The sequence below is a fragment of the Moschus berezovskii genome, chromosome 22 (assembly GCF_049115385.1).
Source record: "Moschus berezovskii isolate FMDL1 chromosome 22, NW_MosBer_1.0, whole genome shotgun sequence".
Classification (NCBI taxonomy): domain Eukaryota; kingdom Metazoa; phylum Chordata; class Mammalia; order Artiodactyla; family Moschidae; genus Moschus; species Moschus berezovskii.
Genome location: NC_142481.1, coordinates 40,009,092 through 40,030,312, shown reverse-complemented (window position 1 = coordinate 40,030,312; position 21,221 = coordinate 40,009,092). Strand labels below are relative to the sequence as shown.

The 21,221-nt window shown below is 42.9% G+C and overlaps 1 long non-coding RNA gene across 2 annotated transcripts in view; it reads left to right on the top strand.

Annotated features, from left to right (window-relative positions):
* Positions 1-14,972: 14,972 nt before the first annotated feature.
* The window catches only part of LOC129547098 (uncharacterized), a 64,094-nt gene continuing 57,845 nt past the window's right edge, over positions 14,973-21,221 (top strand). For both annotated transcript variants that reach the window (XR_008684009.2, XR_008684010.2), the window contains exon 1: positions 14,973-15,257. This is a non-coding gene — a long non-coding RNA (uncharacterized LOC129547098). The remainder of the gene's footprint in view (positions 15,258-21,221) is intronic.

The following is a 21,221-nucleotide window of genomic DNA, read 5'->3' as shown; positions in this document are numbered from 1 at the left end:
CTAAACTATAGGTGTTTTTATGACCTTTCTGTAGGTCTAATACAACCATTGGGAGGAAGTGATTTTTTAGTAAACTACCTTTAAAAAAGAAACGAGAGACTTTCCCCTTATCTCAGCATCTTTCATCTCTCTTTCTTCTCATTTGGGTAAATACGTACCATGCCTGGGACTCTTATGACCCATAATCCACCAAAAATAAAATGTACAGATGTTTTTCAAATGGGCCAAAATGGACATTTTCCATATCTCACTCCTCAGGGTATTTTATTATTGATTTTTATTTAGGGGAAAAGATGCATCATCCTTTTGGCAATGAAACCAAAGCAAAGGCCTGTCTTTAAAAGCTGTATCCTTGTGACCCTGATGGGAACACCTGGTATGAGTGGACCTAGTAATTAGGAAACTTTTCCTAAAGCAAAAATGCCAAAATACCAACAGTGTTATCTCTGGGGTCTGAGAGATATGATAAATTTCTATTTTCAATTTTATACTTTTCCATGGCTTCTGGACTATCTATAGCAATCATGAGTTAGTTGAAAAATAATTGAATATGTGAAGACATATCCCTTGAAAAAAATGAAACATTATCTATAAAGTTAAAGTCTCCTTTGACTTCTATCCCTTCTCATCCTGGTTCCCTCTTTAGATGTAACTGCTGTTAGCAACTTAGTCTGTATCCTTCTAGAACCTTCTTTGATTAATTCACACACACACACAGGCACACAACAACATATGCATTCATGTTGTTCTTTAAAAATCAAGGGGAAAAACAACGAATTTGGTGAAAGCATAGCCGAGAATACTTACAAATGTTGGAACAAAAAGAGTTTTGCTTTCTAGTCCAACTCCCTCATTTAACAAATGTGGCACTCAGTTCTCCGGAGCCTCTCTTCCCAGGAAACCACACTCTGATGCAAGCCATATTTTGATATGTGGGTCTTCAGATGAGCAGGAAGATGTGTAAATACTTGTCTCCCAGGCCTGAGTATGACTTTTAATAATCAAATATGGAGCTTGAGCCAACATTTTATTCAGGCACTAAATTTAAAAGTGGAGCCAAGAGACTTTAAAAAATTTATGATTCCACAAACGCAGGGAATTTTCCCCCACGATTGCTATCTCAGAACTAAAAGCGTAAAACCGGCCCTGTGTGGCTTGGCTCTCTTTGCCTGAGCTCCAGCTCTGGGGTGTTCTGAAGTCTCAAGCAAGCTGCCCTAGCTGGGGGTCCCTCCAGGCACCTGGTGTGGGGAAGGTGCCCACCCCCACCCTCATCCCTGCCCCAGGACTAAGGAGTCCTCCTGAAGCCATTTGGCTCCCTTATCACCCCTCTCCCGGTCCTCCAGCCCTCGGAGCAAGCACCTGAGTGCCCTGTGATAAAGATAGTGTTTCGACTTGAAAGAGTAATTGCTGACACACATTACTGTTTCCCTGGAGGAAATCAGTCCAGACAAATCCTCTGAAACCTAGGACAGCAAACGCGGCAGATTATGGTAGGAGCCGACCTGGCTTTTGGTCTCCCTTGTGAAGCAGCTCTGTCTCATTTTCAAGACTTCAAATGCCTGCCATGCCCACAACATCCTCAATCCTTCCCACCCAGCCAGGCCCATCACCCGGATCTGAACCTCAGACGTTTGGGCAAAGTTTTATCCTCCTTCCCTGCTGCTAGGAGACTTGGGGGACACAGCAAACCCCTCCTACGTGAAGCTCCAAGGACTGGGGGCCAGTAGATATCCCTCCATCCCGGAAGGAAGAAGCCCATTGGACAGAGGCTACTTTCATAGGAATTTCTGTATCCCAGCCCTCATTCATTCATTCATTTGACTGTGTTCATAAGCGTCAACTATGTGACTGCACAAATAGGTAATGATAAGCTCAGGAAAGAAAAAATGAAACAAGGCAGAGAAGATGGCAAAGGCAGGCGAGGTGAATTTATTATTACGTAAGTGGTGAGCAGGGATGACCTCACTGATTGGATGACATCTGAGCAGAGACCGGAAGGAAGAGAGGATGTAGATCATGCAGCCATCTGATGGAAGAACAGTCCAGGCAGTGGGAACAGAAAGTGCCAAAGTCCTGAGACATGAACAACAAAAAGGCAAGTCTGGCTAGAGCAGGATAAGTGAGGGGGGAAATGGGAAATGAAATTGGGGAAGGAGATTATTTATGGCCATTGTAAGAATCTGATTTTTCCTTCAAGTAAGAGAAGCTATTGGAGGGCTTTGAGAAGAAAAAGGGCATAATTGGGTTCAGATTTTGACAGCATGACTCAGACTTAATTCTATACATACTGTGACAAGAATGGAAAGAAGGAAACCAGATAGGAGGCCACTGTTGTCATCCAAGCAAGAGGCAGTGGTAGCTTGGCCCATGTTAGTAGTGTGGAAGTGGTGAGGAGTAGGAAAGCTCCAGTTATATATAACTGGACCTCTCTTCTCCTGTATATACAGATATCTGTGCACCTTTATCTATATCTATGCACACACACACATACATATATATAACTGGACCACTCCTACTTCAACTTCATAAGTTGATCTTATGGAAAAACCTAAACATTTTGGCCAACTCAGTACATATACATATGTCAGGGTCAACAGGAATTTGGCTTACAATATTGGGGAAATGGAGGTATTGGGTTAATCAAAAAGTTGTTCAGGTTTTTCCATAAGATCAACTTTTTGGTCAACCCAATAAATTCTGAAATGGGACAATTGCAAAAGAACCAAGTCATAAAGAGTGGGGAACTTAGGAATTTGGACATGCTTATTTTGAGATGTCTTTTAGACACCCAAGTGGACAGAGATTCTGAAGTTCAAGAGAGAGGTATCATCTGGAGATATGTTTTATGATGGTTTTTAAAGCTATGAGACTAAATGAGTAGCTAGAGAAGAAAAAGCATTAAAGCCTGTACAGAAGCAGAGAAGAGGGGAAGGATAAGGAAGGGGAATGAAAGGAAAGGCAACGGAAGAGAAGAGTAAGAAAGGAAGAAAAAGAATCTAAAGGCTGAGCCTGGGGATGCTTCAACATTTAAAAATTGGGAAGACACGGAAGACCTCTAATTAAGAAAGAGTTTCCATGGAGATAGAGAGCGGGGGGAGTGTGGTATCCTAAAAGCCAAGGGAAAAGTGTTTCCTGAAGGAGACAGTGATCAACTACATCCAACACTGTCGATCAGGTGAATAAGATGAAGCATGAGATTTAGCAACATGACCTTGAGAAGAGATTTCTCAGTGGAGAGGAACCTGATGGAACTGGGTTTAAAAGAGAATGAAAGAAGTAGAAGATAATGAGAAGAAATAATTAGTTCATGAAATTCCATAACCTCAGATCTTGGAGTGTTGAAAAGGCACCCAATGCCTCCATGGATTTCCATCCAGTGCAAGAAATCAGTTCCTTGTCAGTCATTGCATTTCTGTATGCCTGCACTTGAGAATTTACCAAGAGTCCCAAGTATTCAAAAACAAACAAACAAAAAAAAAATAGGATGAGCATTTCTATAAAGTTTCTCTATTGCCCTTTTTTGTTTCAGTAAGGAAAAAGATCTTATAACACAAATTAAAATAACCATATGGCTTTCCAGCGAATGGCTTTTGCTGGAAACATTCCTCATTGTTGGAGTTTAGAGGATCCTGTAACTCTCACTTAAACTTTTAGAGACTATTGAGCAATCTGACTTTTTTCCAAATCAACCAGGAAAGAAAAATAGCTGGTCTTAAATAATTCATCTATTAACGTCATGATCCAAGTGTGGTAGTCATAGCTATTAGTGTTTAGTTGTTTAAAGACTACAAGAGTATCATGTTTTCATATGTATCATCTCATTTAATCTTCACAGCTATATAAGATGGCAGGAACCATTATCTCCACTTTACAAAACAAGAAATGGAGAGTCAGAGAGATTAGAGACTCATCCAAAGTTATTTAAAAAGTAAATGGTTGGACTTCCCTGGTAGTCCAGTGCCTAAGACTCTGCACTCCCAATGCAGGGAACCCTGGTTCGATACTAGGCGAGGGAATTAAATCCCACACACAGCAATTAAAAGCTCATACATGCCTGCCTGTTGTCACTTAGTTGTGTCCGATTCTTTGTGACCCCATGGACTGTAGCCCACCTGGCTCCTCTATCCATGGGATTCTTCAGGCAAGAACACTAGAGTGAGTGGCCATGCCTTCCTTCAAGGGATCTTCCCAACCCAGGTATCAAACCCATGTCTCCTATGTCTCTTGCATTGGCAGGCAGATTCTTTACCACTAGCACAGTTCACATAATGCAAATAAGATGCATGATCCCACGGGCCACAACTAAGACCCAGCACAACCAAAATAAACAAATTGAATAAATAAATATTTTTTAAAATGTAAAAAAGTAAATGATGACCCTTCAGACAACATTACTTCTCCCTCTAAAGATGATCCTGACACTTCCCAACACACACCTGATGTGAGATGGATGGACAGAGCACTGACGTGAGCCAGAGAGCCAGACAAATTCTCCCTGGACATTTCCCTTGCATGGAATGGGTTTCTCCACGTACTGAAGTGGCTTCCTCTGCCCAAATGTGTATCTGACATTGTAGCTGACATTGAGTGAACTTGGAAAATCCTCTGCAAGCTGTAGGGAACATGGAAAGTTCACAGTATTCTTTGTACTTCCCCTGACCAAGGAGTTTGCCCTCATCTTTTACAAATGCTCAGTGATCGTGGCCAAGACTTCCCACCAACCATGCGGACAATATGTCAAATGACTAATGGGCAAACACAGTGTTTCCAATCAGAGTCTTGATAAACCACTGCACTAGTCTGATGGAAGTCTGCCCAGCTGTAAAGTCTTAATGGTAATGGGTCCGTGTCGTCTTTGACCTCACATCCAAAGTTCTCGGTTTTTAAATATTATTAATGTGCAGTCATTGCGTATGGATTTATTTTAATCAACCAGCAACAGCCATTGTGGCCTTGGAACATGAGTAAACAGACGTCCGTAGATTAAGAGAAAGTTTGGAAACAAACTCAAATTTACATATTCATTTGTATGATAAAAGAGGTATTTCCAATAAGTTAGGAAATTAATAATGATTTAATGAAATTGTGCCAAGGAAATTGATTAACTGCTTAGAAAATACAAGGTTAAAGCCTCACCTCACTCTCCCTGCTCAAATGAATTCCAGTTCAATTAAAGACATAAATGTAGAACTAAGATAATACAAGAAATAGACTAGATGATAGGGAGCTTTTTATCTGACCTTCAACTGAAGAGGATTGTTGTAAATACCCACACAAGGAAGGAGCTGTGTCTGAACATATTAATAATTTGAAAAATATTTTTCTGTTTTTATTAACTCATGGCTGTGCTGGGTCTTTGTCACTGCACTCAGGTTTTCTCTAGTTGAAGTGGTGGGTGCTCATCTCTAGTTGCAGTGCTTGGCCTTCAGCAATTGTGACCTGGGAGCTCAGTAATTGCCGCTCAAGTTGCCCTGGGGCATGTGAGATCTTCCTGGACCAGGGTTTGAACTCTTGACCCCTGCTTTGGCAGGCAGATATTTAGCCACTGGACCACCAGGGAAGCCTTCTATTTTAATTAAAATAGAGTCTTGCTGCTCATGGCCTTCCCCCATTCTTACTGCTAAAACTCCCTTTTCCACTCCTTCCCTCTGACCCTGAGTCCTCCTAGGATCCAAGGAACGTCAGGCCAAAATTATTCACTCATCTTGAGAAAGGGAAACCAGAGGCCCAGAGAAAGGAAACAACTCATCTAAGAACAGATAGCCTGTAGAAAAGAGCTGGATGGCTTGGGTTTGACTCTCATCTCTGCCACTGTGTACCACAGTGCCCAAAGCTGTGTGACTTTGGACAAATCACCTCTCCTCTCTGAGCTTCAGTATCCTCAGCTTATAGCGGAAGAAGAAGGAACTAACACTGTCCTAGTGGTTTGTTGTGAGGATAAAATGAGTTAATCTGCAAAGTATTGGGAACAGTGTCAGCTCTATAGCAAGAGCTCAATAAATGGTAACCCTTACCTCCAGCTTCCCTGGTGTTTCAGAAGGTAAAGAATCTGCCTGCAATGCAGGAGACCTGGGTTCAATCCCTGGGTGGAGAAGATCCCCTGGAGAAGGGAATGGCTACCTGCTCCGGTATACTTGCCTGGAGAATTCCATGGACAGAGGAGCCTGGTAGGCTATAGTCCAGGGGTTTGCAAACAGTCAGACATGACTGAGCAACTAACACCCTTACCTTATCCTGGAAGATAGGGTTTACATGATACATGTCCTCATCACAATGGTAGATACTGGGCCAGCATTAAATCCTCAAGAAATACTTATTTCAGATAGAAGCTGAGTAATTGTGTATCGCACTACTGCCTTGAGACCTATTCTTTCATTTTAGACTCAGAACAACATTGGGATGCAAACAGGGCAAACAGAACTGTACCCATTTCAAAGATGATAAAACTGAGATGTGGAAGTCCTTGCCTTCAGCCACAAAGACTTGGGAATAAGCTCAAATATCCCAGCTTCTCCACTACACTTCCACACTGAAAACTTAACCCTGTTCCCCCACAACCAAACAAACGATAGCTGTGGTGCTTGTTTTTTATAATCAAAGTCCTCCCATTAATTAAGCTTATCATGTACCAAATTGATCACTTATGCTGCACAAGCATCATCTCATTTAATCCTTAGCAATCCTGGGGACTAGACATTCCTATGTACATTTTATACCTAAGGAAATCAAGAGTTAGATAATAAGCCTAAGGTCATAGAAGAACAGAACAAAATCCTTATTGTAATGGAGGTCTATGTGATAATAAAGCCCAGGTTATTTGCCATTTTTCTAATAGCAGAGGAACTGGGAAGCAGAAGGGCCCAATTCTTGCCTTAAAGCGGTCAGGATTCCACCTTGGGAAGATGCCACAGCTTAGAATAGGCATCACCAGGATTCAGACTCAAGTTGTCTGATTTGGGGGCCTGTATATTCATTCCCATGTTACCCTGCCAATTAGTCCCCAAACAATAATACTGAAATACTCAATGGTATTCAAATATATTAAAATGGTAATACTGAAAGAAATCATTGTGTACCTACCCAAAAACAAAAGCACTATCTGGGAACCACAGAGATGCATCCGTTGATTATTAATACACCAACAGGTCCATCCCACTGATGTTGATTCCTGCCCCTTGCCAAGATGCTGGTGACAATACCACACCAAAGAGCTTGCTGAAAGGTTAGGGAGAAGAGACAGAGTTAGACAACAGGAGAAGTACTCATTAAAGATGAAAGCAAGAGTTCGGGAAAAGAGTTCCAAGAGATGGGATCTTGGTCTCTGTTTTCAAAACACTTAAGACTTTTTTTAGACAAGACACAGAAATCACCAAGGGAAAAGTCCCATGATAAAAGTAAATAGGGTAGATGATCGTAGAAAGGCAGCCAATGAATTGCCAAATGAGGAGTTTGAACAAAGCGTGGTACTGGGAGGGTTAGTGGAAGTTAGAAAACTGCGGAGCACTCATGCAGACTTCAGGGCCTAAGCTAGTACATCTGTGACTTAGATCCATAGATAATCTTATTTCCCTGAGTTTAAAATGAATAATAATAATAATAAACTAAAAAAAAAATAAAAAGTAAAAGAGCAAAGCATTGTCTCCTTCCCCAGCTGCCCTTCCTCTCCCATTCCCAATCTTGCAGGTTGTCACCCTTCTCTCTAAATTGCCTGGTACATAGATCCCTGTGTCTGATGGAAATCGAGGCAGGGAGAAATTCTGAGATCATGTTCCCTTTGCCTTGCTCAGCCCTTCCCCAAATCACTTCTGACCCCACTGTTAGGAGACAATATTGAAAACAGTCCAAAACCACCCCACTAAAAACATGAATCAAAAAGTCGCGACTCCTGGACATGTTTTTAAAATTGCTTAGCTGCATGCAAGTCCCTTTAGTGCTGGAAGGACTTTAATAAAATTGATTTTCTGAGTATAGCCTTTTAGCAGCTACTGTATAAGCTTGAAATATGAACCCTTCATTGTTGAAAGTGTTTCATTTTTGGCCTGTTACTAATGATGAAGGGAAAGTGTGGGTTTGGAATTCTCTAAGGCTGACATTCTCATAATTAAATAGTGTTAATAATAAAGCTTTTGCAGATTTTAAACAAACTGGCACAGAGGTGGAACAGTTTGCCGTATTTCATTTAGAGACCACAGCAATTAGCCTTTAATGAATAGTACACAGCGACATAGAAGCAAGTCATTTCTCCCTGTCGTTTATTTGCCAAATCACAAAAGGCGATGTTTTCATTCTGCTGATTGAAAATGATGCTCAGGATTTCTCCTGAAAGCCTCTTAAGTAATTGCCTCATGAAACTGAAAAATAAATAAATAAAATGAAAGGGAAGAACATTAATTGCTTTTAATATCTCCGGTCTAATTTCGGCCAAACTTAGCACGCTAATAGCTGGGGATCTCAAGCTGTACAACAATGGATCAAAAATAGAAGGCTCATCGTGGTTGATATATTTAGAGGCTGATGTTTTTCTTTTATAATTTTAGGAGAAAGATGTTCCCGGGCACATTGTGACTCGTCTCTGTGAACTGACACGGGGCTGTTTTTATAGAGGACTCACAGGTGGGGTGACTCTGAAGTCATTGCCAAAGGAAGATGACAATGATTATCCTGAAGGTGAGACGAGAAAACTGCTCCACGGTCAAGGTTGTGAACAACAAAGGAACGGTTATCCTTTTAGGGTCTTCCTCCTCCAGGCTTTTGAGGACAAAGATGAATTATTTTTAAAAAGGTAGGTAGCCTCTAGAACTCTTTTTTTCCACACTTGAAAATATTATTTTTTATCTCTGAGACTCAATTTTCTTATCTGCAAGCTCATGGAGGAAGGAAAGGCAGGAAATAATGACTTAACAGGATAAATCCTAACATCACCTGGATGCTGTTAAACATCCAGTTTCCATTTGGAATCCACCGAATTGGAATTGCTAAAGGAAGGGCTCAGGGATTCCACCCTTTATGAAAGCAGGCTCAGGGGTCCTGAGTACAGGTATCCCCCACTATTTGAAAGTTCGCTTAACACCTCCTTGCTTTTAGGAAAGACCTACGTTAGTACCTGTTTCACTAACTGAAAGAAATCCAAAGAGAGTTTTTGCCTTTAGGAAAAAAAGGGAAAATAATGATCAGTGTTTGTTTTGCAGAAGCCAGTATGGAGGCACCTGGAACAGTGAGGGTGGTTCCACCAGGCTCCTTCTCAGGCAGTACACTCAGCATCGCAGCATCAGGCCATCACGGCTTTGAACTATGTCTGTGAGCATCTGTGCTTTATCTCGACTGATTTTGTGCATCTGTTGGCAAGATGTGTCACGGAGTATCGTTTCTTCACTTGACACCATTTCAGCTTATGAAAGGTTTCATGAAAATGTCGTACTTTTGGACAGCAGAGAATCCTGAACCTGGTACGTGTGGTTAACTCGCTTGAGCATCTTTGGACCATCCAGTTCCACGGGCGCTGACAGACTCAGGGACCGCCATGTTTGAAGCAGTGGATTGTAAGAGAGGGCAGAGGCTCCCTTCACAGCGCCACTTGAGAAATCACAGATCCCCAGCCTGAGAAAGTCTTCCAACCAGTCTACCACGGTGCCTCAAACAGTTAACCCTTCACTGTGATGCTGAAAGAGCAAGGGTGGTGTTGAAACAACTTCCTAGACTCAGTGTGGAGCTTCTCCTGCCCAGGGTGCAAAGTCAGCAAACCGAAACTCAGACAACTTCCATGTTCCTGTAAATGACTCTCCTGAAACACAGGCTGTCCAGTCAGCCAGTCCCCAGACACCAGTTCTGGGCTCTATACTTACTTACTTGTTCCTTATCCATTTTCTGTCTCCTCGTTGTTCCTTATTCTTTACCCAATGAAAGCTCCGTGCCTCCCACCCCATTCTGCAGTTTTCTGGACCCCTGGGGACAGAAAATGCCTGCTTCGTGGAGTATTCAAGTTTGTATCACCCACATGATCTTCTTTAATCATTTTTAACAGTTATAAGGAACAGGATTAAGGAAAAGTATGCTGTATCAAGGCTTGGGTGGAAGGTCAGGTGATGGGGGAGGCAGAGGCCCCACAGGGAAATATATGTTCAGTAACAGACAATACAAGACAGACCAACAGACAATTTGAATGTCCCATGTGCCACACCCCCTTCCATGCCCAAAGGCCTGAGTGATGCAGGGGCCTTTCCTCTTTCTTGGTCTCAGAATGCCCAGCTAGAGGATGCAATGGGTGAACCAGAACCAAAGGTGCCTTCAGGTTGTGGCATTACAGCTCATAACACTTGGCAGCTTTGCTGGGGTGGTCCAGACTTCTGCTGGGATAGTCTAACCTAATTCTGCTTTGCAGGAAGGGCCTAGGTAAAATACCTTGATTTGACCTTCTAGTGAATTCCAGATGGTATAACAGGAGCTGGCCTCATCCAGAATTCAGTTCAGTTTAGTTCAGTCGCTCAGTCATGTCTGACTCTTTGAGACCCCATGAATCACAGCACTCCAGGCCTCCCTGTCCATCACCAACTCCCAGAGTTCACTCAAACTCACCTCCATCGAGTTGGTGATTCCATCCAGCCGTCTCATTCTCTGTCGCCCCTTTCTCCTCCTGCCCCCAATCCCTCCCAGCATCAGACTCTTTTCCAGTGAGTCAACTCTTCACATGAGGTGGCCAAAGTATTGGAGTTTCAGCTTTAGCTTCAGTCCTTCCAATGAACACCCAGGATTGATCTCCTTTAGAATGGATTGGTTGGATCTCCTTGGAGTCCAAGGGACTCTCAAGAGTCTTCTCCAGCATCACAGTTCAAAAGCATCAATTCTTCGGCGATCAGCTTTCTTACAGTCCAACTCTCACATCCATACATGACCACTGGAAAAACCATAGCCTTGACTAGATGGACCTTTGTTGGCAAAGGAATGTCTCTGCTTTTTAATATGCTATCTAGGTTGGTCATAACTTTCCTTCCAAGGAGTAAGCGTCTTCTAATTTCATGGCTGCAATCAGCATCTGCAGTGATTTTGGAGCCCCCCAAAATAAAGTCTGCTACTGTTTCCACTGTTTCCCCATCTATTTCCCATGAAGTGATGGGACCAGATGCCATGATCTTTGTTTTCTGAATGTTGAGCTTCAAGCCAACCTTTTCACTCTCCTCTTTCACTTTCATCAAGAGGCTTTTGAGTTCCTCTTCACTTTCTGCCATAAGGGTGTTGTCATCTGCATATCTGAGGTTATTGATGATTTCTCCTGGCAATCTTGATTCCAGCTTGTGCTTCTTCCAGCCCAGCATTCCTCATGATGTCCTCTGCATATAAGTTAAATAAGTATATAAGTTAAATAATCCAAAATGGCAGGTGTTAACTTCACATCCAGGCATTTTAGAAACAAGACAGCCTTAAAGATTGAAAACTAAGATTGTTTTGTTTGCTTCGTTTTTAATAGTTTGCTTTTTCTAAATGAGGAAGAATGAAAAACAGCCTGATACAAATACCTGTCATCAGAAACCAACTTAAACATCTCAAGTTTTTAGCACCATTTAACTTTTTTCTCAACCCTCTTGCAAAGTCATTATTATATCATGGTCTGTATTTCATAAAGCACCTCATGCCTTACGTGGCACACAGCAGGTGCTCAATATGTGTCAGGAGAGCTAATTGATACGTTAATAATTTATTGAAGTATCACTGTGCTAAATACTTTTCACGTGTTGGGTCATTTAATCTTCATAGTCATCCTTAGAGCCAGGTAGGTAGGTGTGAAGTGGCATCTCACTGTAGTTTGGATTTATAGTTCCCCAGCAATTAGGGACGGTGAGCATCTTTGCATGTGCTTCTTTGACCAGTTGTATATCTGCTTTGGAGAAATATCTATTCAAGTTTTTTTGTCCATTTTTGAATCGATGTTCATTTTTTGTTGTTGAGTTGTGAGAGTTCTTTGTATATTCTGGATATTAATCCCTTATCAGGTAAGAATGGACATGTGGCTACATGGGGGAAGGAGAGGGTGGGACAAATTGGTAGAGTAGCGTATACACACACACACTACAATGTGTAAAGTAGATAGCTAGTGGGAACCTGCTGTAAAGCACAGGAAGTTCAGCCAATGCTCTATGATGACCTAGATGGGTGGGATAGGGTATGGGTGGGAGGGAGGTCGAAGAGGGAGAGATATATCTTGACTGATTGCTTCATTGTACAGCAGAAACTAACACTACATTGTAAAGCAATTTTACTCAAATAAAAAATCCTTTATCAGATATATTATCTGCAGTCCTATTCCATAGGCTGCTGCTTCACTCTGTTGATGGTGTCTTGCTTCATAGAAATATTTAAGCTTGATAGTCCAATTTTTCTATTTTTTTCTTTTGTTGCCTGTGCTTCAGTTGTACTTCAAGAGCTTGAGTGATTTTGATGTAGCCAAATTTGGGGACCCTAAACCCGATCCCTAGTCTAAACTATTTTTTTATTTAGACAGTGTAATACTCACCTCCCTCTCTTTTAGTTTTTCCAAATAAAAACTCACTTAGAAAAATCTATCTTTAAAAGAAAGAACTTCTTGAATGAACAGTTCTCTTCCAAGTGAGTATCTGATCCCCAGAGCATCAATATCCCACAGCAGTAACTTTAGAATAACCTCCGCAGGTTTAAAAAGCATTGATCTAGTGATCAAGCCTCACCTTTTTAAATGGGATCACTGAGTCCTAGAGAAGGAAAATTAATTTCTAGAAATAGACGGTGTCTCTGCTGCCTGCCCCTTCGAGCTTTGTCTGGAGGACACTGAGGGGATCAGCCATGGCTGATAAAGGGAGAATCCCTTGATTCCTGGCTGGTCAAGATGATCAGTTGATGTAAAAATCAATGAAGAAGATGTTTCCATGTGTATGGAGAGCTCTGAAATAAAAACATATTACTAAGGTAAAATAAGACACAATTTCTTTTAAAGAAAAAAAAATCACCCAAGTTTAACTAGGTAATTAATTAATTCACAAGTAGGTCCAAAGTGAGAGCGATTACTAAACAAAGACAAATGATAAAGAATAAACCCTAAGGTAAGTGATGATCAAGAAGATGAAACAGTTTTAGCTTGGAATCCTATTACAATTCTATTTCAATATAAATAAGCTGACACCAGAAGCAAACGATTAACCCCAAAGCCACTGGCTGTTCATTAGCTAAGGAATAATTTTACATTTCATTATTATTCGTGTTGGCTAAATTTCCATTAAAACCAATTTAGTAAACTGGCCTTCTGATGGGCTTGAAATTAAAAGGAGGAAGAGAAGGCAAGGAGGGGACAAAACAGAGGCCACCATTTGAGCATCAAGGGACGGGAAACTCAGGAGGGCAAACTGCCACTTTAATTAAAAATAATGTCTCAATTCACTTTCAAAATGAGCCACCAGAAAGTGCCTGGGAAATTTTCCTTGGCCAGAATGTCTGGCTCGTTCACCAAGTGGGTAATTTCTGTTGCTGGGGTTTCTGATTGAATGGAGGAATGGCCGGCTCATTCCCAGGTCAGCTCCCCCCACCCCCAGCTGAGCAGTTTTCAGTTGGGGAGAAAGGGCCTCAAACTCCTCAAATACTTGCCCCAGAGCCTGGGTAAAGAAGCCCATGCTTCATTCTTTGGGCCATCCACCGTGCAGTCTTAAGGACCCGTATGTAACATTAAAATGGGACCAAAATACCAACAACTAGCTTAGCTCACATTTCAGGAGCACTCACTTTAGCCACACCCTGTACTAAGTACTTTCTTGAATTAACTCATTTAATTATCTGAATCTCTCTAAGGAGGTAGTCTATTTATATTCCTATTTTACAGATGTATAAGCTGGGGCACAGGAGGAGTAATGGATATTACTCAGTAAAGATGGCCCAGAGCTGAAATTCAAACCCTTCATTTATACCAGAGCTGAGTGCTTAACCATTAAGCTATACTGCCTCTTGATAAAACAATGAAATGACTTTGTGCTGTTTAAGTATAAAAACCGACAGAGCACAAGGTATATAGTGAGTTGTTAGGGAAGACAGTATCACAAAGGTGAGTGGGGGACACTTCTGGGTGGGACTTAGAATGCCAGGCCCAGGGTTTTGAACTTGACTCTTTGGGGATTCACAAAGTACAGTCCCAGACTACTGGGAGTCCATTAATAGATTTTAAAATAATATTTTGTAGCTATGTGTATGTTTTAAGTTTATTAGAAATATATTTAGCTCACATATACAGTCAGGCAAAAAAGATAATCCTTAGTTAAGAACAAAAGAAATTTTATTTAACATTTGTAGTTCCCAGGTGGCACTAGTGATAAAGAATTCTTCTGCCAATGCAGGAGATGCAGGAGACTTGGGTTCGATCCCTGGGTCAGGAAGATGCCCTGGAGGCGGGCATGGCAACCCACTCCCGTATTCTTGCCATGGACAGAGAAGCCTGGAGGGTACCGTCCGTGGGGTTGCAAAGAGTCAGACACGACTAAAGTGACTTACATGCATGCACATATTCTCTTACTGTGTATCAGGCATTGTTCTAAGTGCTTGGCATTTTAACTCAGAACAATTCTATAAGGCGGGTACTATTTTCGCTTCATTTATAGATAGGGAAACGGAGGCAAACAGAGGTTAACTTATGCAGGGCTCCCAGCCAGCAGATGACAGAGCCTGGATTGGAACCCAGGCATCTATCTCTAGGCTAGGCTCTCAATGATTATGCTAAGTGACGAAGAGATAGGAGGTGGAATATAAGCATCATGGAAGCAATTGATGTCTGATGACCGGCATCTGCTCCAGGTGATGTCGTCTGGGATGTGTTCTTCCCGAGGGCTGCTGGGAGATGTGGCTGGCTCCCACCCCTGTGAGAGGCGCTGCCAGCAGACCTGCTGTTTGTAGCCAATAGGGCAGGATTCCCAGCACATTTCAAGGATCAGGTGTCCACATCGGAAACAAACTCTCAGTGGCCAAAATCACTTTGCGGGCAGTGAAGCTTTTTCACTCCTGTGCAACAGACCAGTATGCACCCACTCTGGAAGCTAGAGGCCCTGGGGACCCCTCAGCCCAGCCGCTTTGGAACGTGGTAGAAGGAAGAGCAAGAGTGTGCCTTTGGATGGCTCCAATGCAGGAAATATTACACATTCACAGAAGACATAATCATGCCACCTCCCCTGACCTATGATAGCAGAAGCAGACCTGGAGACTGCCCTCCCCTGCACATCAGCGCCTAGTCCATCTCCATCGGAACCATCTCACTGGTGAGTTCTCTACCTGGACCAAGGATGCCTACTCCCACCCCAACCCACCTTCTTTCCCAAAAGCTCCACTGAGGCAGAAATTGTGTCCTATGCCCCTTTCCTGTCCTGAATGACCACCATAAACATTTGATGCCGGATCCAGAAGAGGAGGGTGGTCACCAGCCCAGGCTCTGCCACCACTCACTTTTTACTTTCTATCTAAATGGCCCCGGGCAAGCCCGGTAACCCCTCTGTGCCCACTCTCTTCATCTGAAAAGGAGACTGACTGCAGACCCAAGTCATATGCTGGGGTTGGGAGGGTTATCTAGATAACGTATCTAGAACATTTGTCCCAATACCAAAGAACATATTGAGTATTAGATAAATAATAACTTTGACTCAATAATATTAGTACGCTTCAAGTTTGCTGGTTGAGATCTGAAGTTTGGAAATGGGCAAGCGTAATTTACATCTACCTGTGTTGGGTTTGGCTTCAAGTAGGCCCTGCAAACTCCCAGACCTGACGCCTTCTTCCCTTTATTAGATTCTCTGCTTTCCTTTCTGGCCTCTAACTAATGGGAGGAGTGATTCTTTGCCAGAGAAAGGGGAGACATCCTTAGAAAGGCATCTGAAACGTTGCCATTTACGGTTTCAGAGAGAAGGCCATAGCTACTCTTTCAATGACACATGCACAAAAGCTCTTGTTATGGACACAAATAAGAAAAGTGAACCCTTCGCCTGGTGTAATTCACTTCATTTATTGACCAGAGGCCTCTCCCCCAACCCCGATTTCTTTGCGTTTGTCAGCGGTTCAGAGACCCCTGGCATTCAGCATGATTTGTAATGTAAATTATATAATTGTACTTTCACATATTTTAACATCAAATGAAATGATTGACTACAGAATCGGAGCTGTCTACAGGTGGGGGTCAATTACCATCTGAATAATCACAGTGCCACACAAGAATAGCACAGCCGCTGAGCGTGACATATTTTTATCTCTATGCATTTCAATGAAGTCAGGCTGGTACATAAAAGGTTATCACCTAGGAAACATATTTTCCTAAGCACAAGTTAAACATGCAAGTGAGATCAGCAAAGATATTCAATTTAGCCAGTCAACCCTAACCTATTAATATTTTAACAAAATCCAGTGAGGATAATTTTTTTCTTTGATCCCATTTCATGTGAGCAGCCGGGAAAGGGAAGAAAAATTAAAAACAAAATAGTCAAGCATACAGAATGAGGTTATGTATTAAGTGGGCTATTTAATGTTTCTGGCATTTCATAGCCCAGGGGGAAAGTGGGGATGGATTTAACCATCAAGAGCTGTGTTCCCTTGGCCACAAAGTTCGAGAAACATAAAATAATCTATACTTCCAAGCTGACAAATCGTACCTGACACCCGGCTTCATCTCACCGGGACTCCGGAGATCAGCATTAATCATCTGTTACAGGGAGTAAAAAGAAAAGTAAATCATGCCACGCTGAAAAGTGAGATGGAAGGTCTTCGGGCAAGGATTTTAATCAATAATATGTGGGATGATAACCAGAAGCTATTGTTTTAATCTTTCGATATGAAAAGAAATGAATGCAAAACACAAAACTTCCGTGAGGCCTCATAAGAACTGAATTGTTTGGCAGCCCAACTTTCCGGCTTGATTCATGACAACACACACACCATTTCTTTTTAAAGGGAGTCAAGTGCCTTCTTGGCATGGCCTGTTTCTATAGCCTCAGCTGTTGCCCAGGGGCTGGACCGGGGTTCTGATTTGCTCAGTTTCCCTTGTGCAGTAAATGTCCAGGTTTTGCGCATGCAACATCCATGACTGCCTCTTCTATGGGCACCTTCATTTTCCTCAGAACCCTCCCCTCCCCTGCTCCCAGTTCCTGTGGTATGGGTTGTGTTGACTTCACCAGGGGCTCCAGGAGAAGACGTGTCTCTGTTTCAGCATTACTGTGATTACTCAGTTCAGGGATGGGTGTGTGGTTCACTAGAACCCACGAAATGCAGCCTTGGGTGTTCTTGGCAGTATTATTGTGAAAGAGGCTGTTATGGTTTGAACTGTGTTTTCCTCTCCAAAATACATATGGTGAAGTCCTAACTCTAAATACCTGACAATCTGATGTTATGGGGCCATAGGATCGTTGCAGATGTGATTAGTTACAACGAAGTCTTACTGGAATCAGTGGGACTCCTAACACACTGTAATCTTTATAAAAAGAGGAAGTTCAGGCATAGGCTTACACATAGGGGAGGGCCATGTAAAGATGAAGAGGTTGGGGTGATGCTTTTACAAAGCCAGAGAGCACCAAATACTTCCAGCAAACCAGCAGAAGCTAGGGGAGAGGCATGAAGCAGATTCTTCTTACGGCTCTGAGAAGAAAAACCAACCCTGGCGACATTTTGATCTCGGACTTCTAGTCTTCAGAACTGGGAAACAATTTCTGTTGTTTAAGCCACTCCGTTTGTGGGACTTTGCGACGGCAGCTCTTGCAGACTAATACAGAGGCCCACTCTGTTATTCCCACGTACCGGGAACTTTGAACATTTAAACCTCGTCTATGCTGTGGTCTGAATGTGTTCTCCCAAAATTCCTATGTTGGAATCCAAACCCTGACAGATGGGGTATTAGGAGGTGGGGCCTTTGGGAGATGTTTAAGCCATGAGGGTGGAGCCCTCGTGAATGGGATTAACATTCTATAAAGAGGTTCCTGAGAGGTCCCTAGCCCCTTCCACCATAGGAGGATACAATGAAAAGTCTGTGACCTGGAAGAGATCCCCTCACCCAAGCATGCTGGCACGCTGATGAAGGACTTAGAGCCTTCAGAACTGTGAGAACTTGTTTATGAACTGCCTGGTCTGTGCCATTTTGTTATAACAGCCCAAACATACTAAGAGAGCACGGCGGGCATTTATCTTTCCTAGCCATGGAGCCAACGATTGCAAAGTTGAGAAAATACTTACAGAGATACCTACCTCAGACAAATGTTGCTGATCCCCTGGACCCATTCATCTCTGTTAAATTCCCACTTTTACTTAAGCTAGTTAGAATTTAATTTTCATCATTTACAACCAAAGGAACCCTGAATGGTTTATTCTGAATGCAATCAATATGGTCTTGCATGTGTGCAGGCGTTACTGCAGTTCTGTCTCACTCTGCGCAACCCCATGGACTGCTGCCCACCAGGCTCCTCTGTGTCCATGGGATTCCCCAGGCAAGAATACTGGAGTGGGGTGCCACGCCCTCACTTAGATCACTATATGATCTTAGGATGAATTAATAGATACTAAGTCTTTAGAACAAATTAGGCACAGGAAGATTGCATTCAGTGTGAGGCATCATACATTCAAAAGGGATTCAGGTAAATGTGGGCAGAGTGTTTGAGTGGTGAGAAGCCTGGACAGTGAATCACAGGAGGCATAAAGAGATGCTTGTTGTAGGCACACACACAAAAAAATTATAGAAAACATGACAGATGACCTCAAATATCCACAGGCATGACAATTAAAGGAAAGACTGGAATTTAATCTCATGTCCCCAAGGATAAAAATAAGAAACCACAGGAATACAGAAAGAAAACGCTGATTTTCTAATGCTCCCAGCCATGGGAGAAAGTAATGAGCTGGCCCTGAAAGCAGTGAGTTCTGTGTCACAGAAGTTATTCCAGCAGCAGAGGGGAATTCTGTCTCCTGATGGGTACTCACTGAAGGGGTAGATAGGTTGTGTGTTTGCTGTGCTTAGTCGCTTCAGTCGTGTCCGACTCTGTCGACCCTAGGGACTGTAGCCCACCAGGCTCCCTTGTCCATGGGGTTTTCCAGGCAAGAATACTGGAGTGGAATGCCCTGTATTGCCATGCCTTCCTCCAAGGGATCTTCCCAACCCAGGGATCAAACCCACATCTCTCATGTCTCCTGCATTAACAGGTGGATTCCTTATCACTAGCGCCACCTGGGAATTTGGATGACCTTAAAGCCTCTGATTGGCCACCTCATGCGACGAGTTGACTCACTGGAAAAGACTCTGATGCTGGGAAAGGTTGGGGGCGGGAGGAGAAGGGGACGACGGAGAATGAGATGGCTGGATGGCATCACCGACTCTGTGGACATGAGTTTGAGTGTACTCCGGGAGTTGGTGATGGACAGGGAGGCCTGGCGTGCTGTGGTTCATGGGGTCGCGGAGTGTCGGACACGACTGAGCGACTGAACTGAACTGAACTGAAAGCCTCTGATGCTGAGAAGGATTGGGGGCGGGAGGAGAAGGGGACAACAGAGTGAGATGGTTGGATGGCATCACCAACTCGATGGACATGAGTTTGAGTGAACTCTGGGAGTTGGTGATGGACAGGGAGGCCTGGCGTGCTATGATTCATGGGGTCGCAAAGAGTCGGACACGACTGAGCGACTGAACTGAACTGAACTGAAAGCCCTTCCAACTTCAACTTTTAAATCTGTAATTCCTTTACTAGAACCCAGGTGACTTGAACATTTCCTTTCCCACTTGTGGACCCCAGTTTCCCCATTTGTAAAACAAGGAAGTTGGGCCTGATGGTCCTGAAACATTATTTTGACTAGAACATGCCATGATTTCATTTTTCCAACTTCATCCTTTCTGCCTCAACTTCGATGGAAGTTGAGCTTGGGCTCACCCTGAATGCAGAATATCACACCACTAATCTTTTTCTTTTTTTAATGTGACCATTTTACTGAATTTGTCACAATATTTCTTTTGCTTTATTTTTTTTTTTTTTGACCACGAGGCATGTGGAATCTTAACTCTCCAACCAGGGACCAAATCTGTACCCACTGCATTGGAAGTCCTAACCACTGGACCACCAGGGAAGTCCCTTCCCCAGTAATCCTTGACTCAAGGAGCAGCTAACATGGATGTGGGACTGGTGATGGCAGGGGGACACAAAGCAGGGGTCATCTCACATTCTTTCTCTCTTTGCTTTAATGAAATTGCCCACTTCACAGCAGAGAGCTGAGGGGTGACATTAAACTTATAATCTATATGGCTTTAGATTTCTTTTGGATGGCTCATAGGCACACACTATTGGCCAGTTAAGGAACAAACTGGATGAAAGCTTAAAACGGCATCACAAGCTCTCTCTAGTCTTTCTTTGGAAGATGCTGGGATTTCGTGCTAAGGAGCAGGGAAGGTGGGATGTTCATCTTATCTCTCAGCCCCAGGTTGCCCTCTTCATCTGGACTATTATCGTTTGTAGCCCTTGTCACATGATGGCCAGACAGTTAACTGCCAACTCAGCACAGGATTTAGGTTTGATATTGCAAAAAAAGAAGCCTGGGCAATATAAGAGAAAACATTCTTGTTTTGCCCAGTATGAATGTGGGCTGGGCCAAGTGAAAGACAGTTGTTTATCATCAGGAGAGAAATCAAGAGTGAATTGTGGGAGAGTTCCTATTCACTGGGCTGGGGAAAAAGTCTTGAGATTGTTCTGGGCAAGGCACGTCCCAGCCATTTTGAAAAGACTCCATGCTGCTCTCCAGCATATTAAGATCGATCCATTTACTATCTTGGCCTGTTTAAGCACTTCCTTGATTCTAAATTATTTTTCAAGTCAGCAATCTTTTTTTCTTTTTCTTCTTTTTTTAATTGGAGGATAATTGCTCTACAATATTGCATTGATTTCTGCATATCCTATATCCCATTCTCGTCGGACATGGCTTTGGGGCTTCCCTGATGGCGTAGACGGTAAAGAATCTGCCTGCAATACAGGAGACCCGGATTCAATCCCTGGGTTGGGAAGATCCCCTGGAGAACGAAATGGCAACCCACTCCAGTATTCTTGCCTGGGGAATCCCATGGACAGAGGAGCCTGGCGGCTACAGTCCATGGGGTTGCAACGAGTCAGAGACAACTGAGCAACTAACACTTCCTTACTAATCTTTAAAAAGAATCCCCAACATGAACAGGAACACTGTCTGTTTAGAACATCCATAAGGTGCCATTATTTTGAGGG